Raw genomic sequence first — 12,537 nt, 5'->3', positions numbered from 1 at the left:
GCAATGGCAGGGCGGAGATCTTTCTAAAGAGCTGTTTAGGTGGGTGACACAATCAGTGCTGCTGGTCCCTCTAGTAGCATTTAATTTACAGTCCCTGGGCCCAGATAGTACCAGTTCTCTAGGGACTTATATGTAAATTAAATAGGCCAATTGGCGATAAGCCAATGTTACCATGTTTTAAGGAGTGAGCACATGCACTTTAGATCTTGCTAGCACAAGTCCTAAGGCAATACAAATTAAATGAGAATAATATGGAGGAGTAAGGCAAAGAAATTGGGGTGAAGACCACTCCAAGGCAGCCAGGTCTAACAGACATGCATGGCAGGTTGGGTCAGACTGTTCTTATGGCATCAGGACTAAGACTGCTTTACATGTGGCCTTTCACAGTCTAGTGTGGAAATTATAGGGAAACATTACGAAGTGGAATACAGTCAGTAGACAAGGAATGTGTTCTTTCACTTTCTTGATTATTGCAGTAGATGCCTGAACTGCAACGCATCTGCCCAGATGTGGCTCCTGTTCTCCCTGTGCCATAAGACTTAAGTTATACCTCATTGACGCGGCATCTGCACTACAAAACTGTCTGTAGTTGCTTGCGTTCCTGTCTAGAGGGAACCTGGCCTACCAGTTCACATTAGGCAGGTTATTTTGGAAGCAGAATCAAGACTGATATTCATGAGTCCTGTTTCTGCTTAGAGTGACTCAGAGGCCAAAAACATATGCAATGGGCTAGAACACAGCCCCATGATTGTCAGAGGGTGTGAATAATGTAAGTATTCATTCCATTTTTTTGTTATTTCTTGCAGAAGTCGTTTCAGATCATAAACATTTGAAGATATTATTTAGGCTTGTTCAAGCTCCCGACTTGGAACAATTGTGATTTGTTTGGAATGCCACGCAAAGCTTGACCTCACAAATTAGGCAAGTGCTTATCATGTTCTCCAAAAGTTATGAACTAAGGCCATCACTATTGTGGCCATATTAATCAATGTCAAGCTTAATACTCCAAAGTTTAATTGGCATGGGGAAAATTTGAGCAGACATTTTCTCAGGCTAGCTGGAAAGCCCTGCATTAAAAATGAGTTAGCATGCTCTGGTGCTCTTTGGCAGCGATTTTCAGGATACCCATTTGGATAGGAGTATTTGAAAGCCACATATTCGCAATTCCTCCACATTATGGTTAACTAAGTCGACGAAATGTGTCAAATAAAATGTAATTCTATTCATTTTAAATTTGCACCTAGAGCTTACGCAAGATAGCATCATTGGTAGTTTATTGGCAGACCTTGTCGCTTTTCAATTAATCCAACTGGTCCCTAGTCTCACACATGTGGGTGGGCATTTGCTAGATCCTATTTTTTCTAATATCGACTCTGCTAAAGTGGCGATTCCCACTTCTGTGGGTTGGTCCGACCATTTTTTGGTAGAAATGTCTTTTGTTATATCAGAGCAATTTGACAAGGCTGCTCCTTGATCTGTTTTTAAAAGCCCGTGGCGGAAATTGAGACTTGAGGACTTTCATGCTCTCCTTATTGCTGACCCTCTTAGTCTTTTTAATAATGTTGAATAAGGCTATGACATGTTCTGTGACTGGATCACCCGGGCATTGGACTCTCCAATTCCGGCGCGCTGGTGTAAGGGTCGCACCCATGATTCTAGTCCATGGGTACTCACAAACTTTCTCTCGGGGGCCAAATTTACATTGTGGTTTGGGTCCGAGGGTCGCACCGGTGGGGATGGGGTCAATGGGGGAGGGGGCGGGGCTAGAGCAACAACAAAAAACTGTGACCACGAGGTTGAACACAGGTCCCTGCAGCGGACGCCTTCGTCCACTGAGCCACCAGGGTCGGCATACACACATCTCTCTTTATCTCTCTCTCTCTCTCTCTCTCTCTCTGTCTCCCTCCCTCCATCCCTCTCTCTCCCTTTCTCCTTGTCTCCCTCTGTCTCACCCACTCTGACTCTCTCTCCCTCACTCTGACTGTCTCACTCCCTCTCTCTCCTTTCCTCTCTCCTCCCCTCTCCCTCACTCCCCTTCCTCCTCTCCCTCCCTCACTCCCCTTCTCTCTCTCCCCTTCCCTCTCCCTCCCCCCTTCCCTCTCTCACTCCCCTTTCCTCACTCCCTCCATCACTCCCCTTCCCTTACTCCCTCCCTCAATCCCCTTCCCCGCTGCCCCTTCCCTCACTCCCCTTCCCTCACTCCCCTTCCCTCACTCCCCTTCCCTCACTCCCCTACCCCGCTCCCCTTCCCTCTGTCCCTCCCCACTCCCCTTCCCTCTCTCCCCCACCCTCTCTCCCTCCCCTACCCCGCTCCCCTTCCCTCTGTCCCTCCCCACTCTCTTTCCCTCTCGCCCCGACTCCCCTTCCCTCTCTCCCTCCCCTTCCCTCTTTCCCTCTCCTCATTCCCCTTCCCTCTTTCCCTCCCCTCACTCCCCTTCCCTCACTCCCCTTCCCTCACTCCCCTTCCCTCACTCCCCTGCTCCCCTTCCCTCTGTCCCTCCCCACTCCCTTTCCCTCTCGCCCCCACTCCCCTTCCCTCTCTCTCTCCCCTTCCCCACTCCCCTTCCCTTCCCCACTCACCTTCCTCTTTCCCTCCCCTCACTCCGCTCCCCTTACTCCCCTCCCCTTACTCCCCTCACTCCCCTCCCCTCACTCACCTCCCCTCGCTCTCTCACTTCCGCCTCCCTCCCTCACTCCCTCACTTCTGCTTCCCTCCTCCGCCTCCCTCCCTCTGTCTCCATTTCTCTGTCTCCATTTCCTGGTCTCCCTCCCTCTCCCTCTGTTTCCCTCCCTCCCTCCCTCTCACTCTGTCTCCCTCTACCTCCCTCGACGTAAAGAGTTTCACTACCTTCAGAATGCTCTTGCCCCATGAACTCCTATTCAATAGGACTAATTCTTAGCAGTGGCTAATCTTGATTCACTTTACTTTCTGGAAGTAGCATCTCTTACGTGCCCTCACTCCAGACAGAGTGCCACCAACCTTGTGAACCCTGAGGTGTTCCGAGACCCTTGCCACACTATGATGCATTATATTCTAATGCTAAAATCATTGCATGTTTCTCCAAAAGCAGCATAGATAAATGCTCTTCTTCGGCACTCCCAAGCAGGATGAAGACATGCATGACCCCCACCACCATATCAGAAACTTATTTATTTATTTTATTTATTTATTCAAATTCAAACTCCAATATTCAAATTTAAACTGCCTTTGACTCGATACTGAAGGAACTAGATGTATTACATTTAGAGCAGTGCATCTCTGTGGTAAAATGTCACCTTGAGTAGACTGCTAACATGACTGTGTCTGCCAGACCGCTTCCAGCCGCACCCAAGCACTTCACACGTCTTTAGAAAGACTATTTGCATGTTAGTGGAGCTTTGTTGATTTCACCTCTTCTTAGGCCCCTGCAGCTCCGCTCTGTGGGGGCCGGGTGATTAATTCCAGTGATAGGCAGAGCGGAGCTGCAGGGGCCTAAGAAGAGGTGAAATCAACAAAGCTCCACTAACATGCAAATGGTCTTTTTTAAAGACCTGTCAAAGTGCTCGGGTGCGGCTGTGTGTGTGAGAGAGACTCTGCTGCTCTGCCTATCACTGGAATGAATCACCCGGCCCCCACAGAGCAGCAGAGTCTCTCCGAGTGTCGCTGCTGTTTGCAGACATTCTTTAAAAATGTGTTCTTTTAAAACACGGGTATGATGTCTGCGAGGTCCGCGGGCCGCCAGGGCAGGCTTGCCGGGCCGCCACTGGCCCGCGGGCCGTACTATGAGTACCCCTGTTCTAGTCCATGGTATAATGATTCTTTGTCCATGCTAAGGAAGGCATGTAAAAAACCAGAACGTCCTTGGAGGAAAGAGTATGACCCTAGATTTAAAAAAACAGTATCTGGCTGAGCTTAAATCATATCACAGAGCTGTCTGTAAAGCTTGGGCAGCCTACTACACTAATGATATTAACCTCAGCTCTAACCCTGTTAAATGTATTTTTACGATTTTAAAAGACCTTAGAGTCAGGAAAAATTCGCTGCCTGCAATTATCTCAGAATTGCAGTGTGAAGAATTGGCCTCCTTTTACGTTGAAAAGGTGCAGGCTATATATAAGTCCTTTCCTCCTACGACCTCTTCCTTTGGTCCGATTCCTTTAAGGTTAGGCCTGAGCTCTAGTCTCATGGTTATTCCTGAGATCTCTCATGAGGAACTAACTAGGTTAAGCACGAAAATCAAATCAGGCTCCCCAGCTGACCCTTTAAAGCCTGCTCTTTTTAAAGAGTCTCTTTCATTGTTTTCAGCCCCACTCTGCCAGATTATCAACTCTTCCTTTTCCTCTGCCTTGGTGCCCACTCTGTGGAAACAGGCTTGGGTGTCCCCCATCCTTAAGAAACATGCTTTGGATCAGGCTAAGCCTGAGAATTTCAGGCCCATATCTCTTCTTTCTTGGGTGGCGAAAGTGGCGGAGTCACATGTTAACACCATATTAACCAACTTTTTGCATTCCAATAACATTCTGGATGTGTTACAAAACGGTTTCCGTTCCGGACATAGTACCAAAACTGCCCTCCTGGCCATGACTGAGCATCTGCGGACCATTCTTGATGCAGGTCAGACGGCGGCACTGATCCTGCTGGATCTCAGTGCCACCTTTGACACGGTCTCACATGGCATTTTGATACAACGTCTGGAGGAGGCAGGTATTACGGGTATGGCTCTGGAATGGTTCCGATCTTTTCTGTCCGGGAGATCCTTTCGGGTCACTGCTCCACCATTTCAATCTCAGGCTCACTCTATTGAACAGGAGGTACCTCAGGGCTCTGTCCTGAGCCCCACTCTGTTCAACCTATATGTTCAGCCATTAGCTGCGGTCGCCAAGCAGTGGGATCCTGCCATCGTCTCATATGCGGATGACACGCAGCTGGTGGTGGCTCTGACAGAAGGGTCCACTATGCATGCCTCTAGATTTAGAAATGGCTTGACGGCAGTGTCCGAATGGATGACTTCTAACTACTTACAGCTAAATGCAAGCAAAACTGAGGTTCTGATAGTTGGTAAGAATGCTAGCCTGTGGGGTGAACATTGGTGGCCGAGGGCGTTAGGTAAGACCCCTGAACCTAAGGTGGAGGTTAAGAACTTGGGGGTGTGGATGGACTCTTCCCTCAGCTTTCAGTCTCACACAAAAAAAGTTTCCAATACAATATTTTGGTTTATTACGGGGGCTCAAACTTCTCTTAAAGTTCTTTGAGCCCGCAACTCGTCAGCTGATTGTCCAGTCAAAGATTTTATCTCGACTGGACTACGTTAGCTCCCTGTTTTTGGGGGCCAATCAAGCCGAGATTTCTCGATTGCAACGTACTCAAAACATGGCGGCCCGAATTCTGTTAGGGCTCCTCGGTGCTGCTCTTCCTCCGAGACTATTCGGAAACTCCATTGGCTGCCTATGGCGGAGCGTATTATGTTTTAAACCTTGTGTCTTTCATTTAAGATACTAAAACTTGCTTCTCCTAGCCTGCTTTGCAGCATGTTACTTATGTTCCATCCCGAGCGCTGCGCTTCTCTGGGCAGCATTTAGTTATAGTTCCCCGCGTAAAGCGTTGTAGAGCAGGGGGGCGCTCCTTCCGCTATCTAGCGGCCAAATTATGGAACTCTCTGCTACTTGAGATCCGTGGCGTGAAGGGCCTGCTGGACTTCAGGAGTGCGATTAAAACCTATCTTTTTCCATCACAATAGTTCTGTCGTTGGCTCGTATCTGAATCCCTTGCTGTGGTTTCAGGATAGGTCTGTGTGAGTAAAAGCACCGGGACACCACACCCCTTTGCTGGGGCAGCTGAGCGCTATACAAGCTCATATAACATAACATAACATTTTGAACATAGATTTGTTTTAAAAAGCTGACTAATGCTAATTTGCCCAATGTAATGACTCCTTATTGTAGAAATTGGGGAACGAGTTGTAACAGTCTGCTAATGTTTGGTCTTTTTAGGTGGGGGGAAATAGAAGTTACAATTTGATTATGATTTAAATTAGGTGCTGCTTCTATTAATGTAGGCGGATGACGCCATTCTGTATTTGTCTCCTGACAAATTTAATCTGCAACAAACTATGGCAGAATTCAGGAAATTCGAACAAATAGGGGAATATAAAATTATTCCAAGTAAAACCGAAATTATAATTTTAAATACCGGGTCTGAGTTTCTGCCAGAAAATTTGAAACAGGCTTTAAATATCGATCCCATACTGTATTTAGGGATTTTTGTTACAGAACAATACAGGCAGCTAGTTAAGTTAAACTACGAAGCCACTGGTATGAAGATCCAGAAATTACTTGAAAAATGGACCAATCTTCCTTTAACTTTAATAGATCGCGTGGCACTTATTAAGATGTTTATTCTACCTCTGTTGATATTTCTTTTTTCTAATATTACGATTAAGGTGAATGTCAGCTTTTTTAAAGGGATCGACTCAATGATTAGATCATTCATTTGGAATAAAAAGGCAGCTAGAGTTAAGTTTTCGATTTTGCAATTAGAAACTCAGTTAGATGGCTTAACACTTCCAAATATATATTATAAATCATCATTTCTGGACTCTATAGCGTGTTTACTATCTAAACCGAAACAGGTCGATCTTTTTTTATTAATAAAATGCTTCAAGAAGCCGGAACTCAAGTTCCCACATTCTTAAAAACATCAAAACTCTCAAAGAAAACAAGATATAAAACGTTATTGGATTTTTTCAAATAGACTTCATACTGTTTTTAAACAAAATGTTTTTTCAGTTTTTTTTTCCTTAAAAGTAATCGAGTGTAGAGATTTGGGTTTCCATATTCATTCTACTCAGCTGAAAATGTGGAACGATTCTGGTTTGGGGGCAGTCAACCAGTTTGTTATACAGGGGAGGATGATTACTTGGGAAGAAGTGCAGGCCAGATGTCATGACCGCAACAAACCTTCTTTTTTTAAATGTATTCAAATTATTCATTCAAAAATATATATAATCTCATATTCAATAGGTCTCCTGTAAAAATAGCCACTGCCCTGTATATTTCTAAGTTGAGTCGAGTGGGTAATTGGTATCGCTTAATGAGCACTCAAGACAAATCCCCTCTGGTTTTAAAATTTTGGAAAAAGTTTCATTTCAACCTCAATGTGTTTTTTCTTTTCATGAATGGCAAAAAATATAAACTACAGGAAATAAGATATTGAGAGCTGAAAACTATAAAAGAATGGCATTTCTTGACAACTGGATGGCATATTATATCCCCGAAGGCACTAAATAAAATCCATGCAGTGGTGGAAAATAGCTTCTTTCGTTGTGGAAGGGGGATGGAAGCGTTTTTTTTTCTTGCCCTAAGTTGATAGTATTTTGGGAGAAAATATTTGAATATTTTAGGAGGGCGATTAAAAAATGTATAAACCTACAGAAGAAGCTGTTTTGTTTGGGCTAACTAATAGGGAGATTACACTTTCGAAAACTGAGGGGAAATAGGGGTGAGGGCGATGAAAATGTTTGCGCGGATATGGGTACATTTTGTAGATTGTTAATTTCATGATCGATTTTGCTTTATAAGTCCTGTCCATTGAAGAACATTATTTTGTATTTTTGACCTGTTTCTTATTATTTGTAATGTGCAAATACCGTTTGTTTCTTGGTAGCTCTGCTCAATAAAAAAAAAAAAAGACTTGCTAGTGTTTCCCTGTTCGTGAAGAAACATTTCACGTTACATACAGCCTGATTCATGAAGCGAAATAGCGCCCGCAATGGCAGCGAAAACGCAATTGCGGGTGCAAAACACGGAATCGGCATTCATGTACGAAATAGCGAAATCGCTAAAAAATAATAGCGAGCGGAATAGCGATTACGCTGTAAAAGTCGCAGACTCCGGGAAGTCGAGCATTAGCGAAAATGAAATAGCGACCAACCACGGAATCTGCGAATTGAATAGCGAAACGCAATACTGTCTCAATCGGCATTCATGAAAGAAATACATTAGCGAAAAATCGCTAAATCGCACATTAGCGCGGCGCAATTTAAGGACAACTCAAAGCAGGTGGTAACCATAAAAGCCATGATTAACCAAATTTTGAAAAACTGTTAGCCAATCACCAACAGGTCCAGGCCTGACCAATCACACATAAGGACATTCAGCAGCAGCAATAGGCGTTCCACAATGCCTGGGATGTACATGGTGGTGAGGCGGCGAAGGCTACAGCGAGCAGCACGGAGGAGACGCATGAGGCAGGCACGGATTTACCGGCAGCGGGTCACCTTGCTGGGGCAAACCAGAGAACAGATTTATGCCAAATACAGGCTGAATGGGGAAATGATCACCTGGCTGATACAAGAACTCGACCCCATCATGCAGCACCCAACAAGGCGAAACAATTCTGTGCCCACACATGTGCAGGTATTGTGCAGCCTGCACCTCCTGGCATCCGGCAGTTTCCAGGGCATAGTAGCCGCTGCTGGGGGGATTTCCCAGCCCACCATGTCACGCTGCCTCCACACTTTTGTTGACGCCATGCTCACCCAGCTCCACCAGCACATCACATTTCCCACCAGCCAACAGGATTTGGACCTCACAAAACTACAATTTTATAATGTTGCCCATTTTCCCCATGTCCTTGGCTGCATAGACTGTACCCACGTCGCCATCTGCCCACCAGCTGGCACGGAGTATATGTACCGCAACAGGAAGTCGTACCACTCCCTCAACATACAGATGGTCTGCAATGCCAAGACCATCATCACTGACATTGTGGCCCAGTACCCAGGGAGTACCCATGACTCCTTTATCTTCAGGCACAGCGGACTCCACACACGACTGATCAGGGGAGAGTTTGGGGAAGGACACCTACTTGGTAAGTACACTTTGTCGACAATGTCACATTGCTATGAAGTAACTGCGCTGCACAGGCAATCAACATCTGCTCCTCTCATTCAGGTGACAGTGGCTACGCCCTACGGGAATACCTCCTGACCCCTTACCTCAACCCTGCCACACCTCAGCAACGCCGCTACAATGTTGCGCACATCCGGACAAGGAACTGTATTGAAAGGACATTTGGCCTGCTCAAGAGCAGGTTCCGTATACTGCACAAGACAGGTGGGGCCATGTATTACAGTCCTGCAGCGTGCTGCCGCATTGTGGCTGTCTGTGCAATGCTTCATAACATTGCAACCAAGCGCCGGATACCAGTTGACATCTCAGGCAGTGAATCTGAGGGGGACGACCGGCCACCAGCACATGCGCAACATGCACGCGGGGAGAACCCAGCTGAAGGCCACAGACGTCGCAACCACATCACAGCTAACAATTTCTAGCCCACCCCCTTCCCCCACCCCACATATCACAATTGCATGCAAACTGTAATGATTACACAAGGCGTATGTGTGCACCAAAATAAATGTATTTGTTTGAATCACAAAAAAATAAATGGGTGTTCGTAATAACTATATACAAAAAGCAGTATTCATGCATACTGCATGGGACGCTCCATTGCAGGCTTAAGTTCAGCCTGCGCCTGTGTCCCTGTCACAATGTCATTGCCGTCTCCGGCGCACAAGTTCCTGGCGCCTGGGAGCCTCTTCCTCTTCCTGGGCAGCTGGAGGTGGGGCAGCCCTTGTGCTGCGCCTAGGTGGGGGGGCCTGCGTGGCAGAGTGGCTGCTGACACTAGAGGCACCCTCACTAGCATCATCACCCCCCACAATTGCCGGAATCACAGGTGCGTGCAGTGCGGTGACCGCGGTTGTCAAGTGCTCCAGCACCCGGGTGATATCTTCGCAGCACTGGACGAGTTGGTGCTGCTGGGTTAAGGAGCGGCGCGCAAGCAGGGTGGTGGCATTTGCCGAGGCATAATTTGAGCGGCTGTAGGTGGACAGCCGGCTCAGCAACTGGTGGTGGCGCCTGCTAGCAACACTTCGGTGCTTCACCAGCGCAGCAGTGTTGTGTTCCATAGCCGTCGTCATGCGGTCAATGGCCGCCGTCATGCGGTCCACCCTGTCGCCCACTCCCGCAACATTGCGGCCGATCTTCTGCAGCTGGAGCTGGATGGCTCCCTGCTGCTGCGACTGGCGATGGTGTAAACGCAGCATGCGCCGCTCCACACTCATGCATGCGTGGAAGTGGCCATTGCCCCTCCTGGTGGTCGGCCGCTGTGTAGCCGATGTGGCTGGCCCAGATGGTGGTGGACGAGCTGCAGGTCTTGCAGCAGCTGGTGTTGCAGGTGCGGCAGGTGTGGTGGGTGGCCTGGCCTTGGCAGCCGGTGGGCGTGAGGCGGATGCAGCAGGCAAGGTGGGTGGCCTGGCCTTGGCAGCCGGTGGGCCTGATGCGGATGCTGCAGGCAAGGTGGGTGGCCTGGCCTTGGCAGCCGGTGGGCCTGATGCGGATGCTGCAGGCAAGGTGGGTGGCCTGGCCTTGGCAGCCGGTGGGCCTGATGCGGATGCAGCAGGCAAGGTGGGTGGCCTGGCTGCTGGTGTTGGCGCTGGCGCAGGGGCTGGTGGCTGGGTGGCAGGTAGGGATTCCTCCTCCTGGGCCTCCTCGTCGATCAGCAGCCTCTCACTGTCGCTGCTATCTCCTGCACCTGTGAGGGTAAGTGGATACTCATTAGGTGCATGTGACTGACAGACGTGCAGATGTTACATGCATGCTGGGTGTCATTCCCTGGGTGGCTGTGTATTTGCGCACTTTGGAACTTTTCGGGCCGCATTGTGGTAGTACTACATTGTGGACATACTACGTCTCCCACAATGCTTCAGGGCATTTCCTGATGCACGGCATGACTAAGGGCCAATGAGTGAGCCTATTTGGTCATGGGCGGTCATAGGGACAGGGTCGCAGTCGCATGCCACTTACCTTGGGTGTCTTGGGTGGGGCGGGAGGAGTCCAGAGGGGTGACGCCAACACACGCCTCCCTCTCCAACGTGTCCTCTACCCGGTCCTCCAGGGGGGTGTTGGGTGGGACAGTCGGGCCACCTCCTCCGGTGCCTGATGCCTCACCAAGGCGCTCCGCAACCCTCTCCTTGGCACGCCCTCGGAGGTCGTACCACCGCTTTTTTAATTCCTCAAGGGACCTGTCCGCAACTCCCACAGAGTTCACACTTGCGGCAATCCCCACCCAGATCCTCCTCTTCTCCTGCTCCGGGACCCTCCGGGAGTTTGCACCAAACAGCTGGTCGTGGTTGGCCACCACACCCTCTATGAGGTTCTCCAGCTCCTGTTCCGAAAATTTCAATTTGCGCTTTCGGCCAGCGCTGTTGCTGGGTCCGGCCTGCGGGTCCTCTGCCATAGCGGTCGCTATTTCGGCGGGGTCGGGATGCGCAAACGGCGGGTTGGTGGCAGCTTTTCCGTCGTGGACAGTCGACTGTTAGCGTCACTGTGGTGTTTGGGGGTGGGATTTGGCTGCTTCCTGGTTGTGATGTCATCACGGTGCTCGGAATGCGTCTTCCCGTTTTCCTGATCCCGCGAGAATGCGACTCGCAATCCCGTGCAATCGGGATTGCGAGCGCAATCTCGTGCGATCGGGATTGCGAGTCGCAATCCCGATCGCAGGTAGCCGGAAATAGCGATTATTCTGCGTTTTTGGTGGGTCGCTAACGGCTTTAGCGCCCGCATGCGAGTCGCTGTTTTTTCTCAGAAAAGTACATGAATGCCGTTTTGCGTTTCCTCAATAGCGAGTCGCTATTGATCGCTATTAGGGACACGCAAAACGGCCCGTACATGAATCAGGCTGATAGTTCCTTCAGTACTTGCATGAGGGCCGCAATGTTCTTTTCCTTTTTGTTTGACCAGTTTGGGGTGCAGTTGTGACAGTTAACACTTTTAAATCATTTTTGCATATTTTATTTTAACCGTCCATTTTTTTTATCTGTTATGAATTTCATTTAGTGTAGTTTTCTCCTATTTTTCCTTTCTGGTCTTCCTTTTTTAAAAGTATGTAATTTGACAGTAAACAAATATGTAGATTTATATTAAAAATAAGATGCATTCCATATATACAAAGACTGCCACGGTCAGTCTCATCTTCCCTTAGGGTGTACCCACAGAACTAAGAAATAGAAATGCCAGACGTAGGGTAACCCTTGATAATACAAGCGTTCTATACCGGTTTACATCAGTACTCCTTGATAATGTAGTATGAGCCAAGAAAGACAGCCATTCAGTACCTTTCCATCTTCAGTACTCGAAAATGGAAGAAGCGGCTAACGGCAGCTGGCGCTATTGATCTGAAGCGGGATCCAGATGACATTGTACCAGGAATGCAATAATAATGATATTAATAATAATTAAAGATGTGCTGATGACGATAAAAACAGTACATTTATATATATTGCAAATGTAAAATAATTTGACAAATTCTGATAAAAATACACTATTTAGCTATAAACATATTGTTGTTTAAAGTCTTTAAAAGTTTCCTAAACATCGCTTTCCTCGCAATCAAGTGCATAGTATGAGCATCTTCCAAAAATCACAAAAACAGGGATGTGAGAAGTGCCAGAATTCGCAGGATCCCAAATTCAGGGACCGACAGAAACCCCAGATCAGTGA

This window comes from Lissotriton helveticus, chromosome 3_1 (genome assembly GCF_964261635.1).
Source record: "Lissotriton helveticus chromosome 3_1, aLisHel1.1, whole genome shotgun sequence".
NCBI lineage: Eukaryota > Metazoa > Chordata > Amphibia > Caudata > Salamandridae > Lissotriton > Lissotriton helveticus.
The sequence above is the reverse complement of the archived record's forward strand: the minus strand, read 5'-3'. Positions refer to the sequence as shown.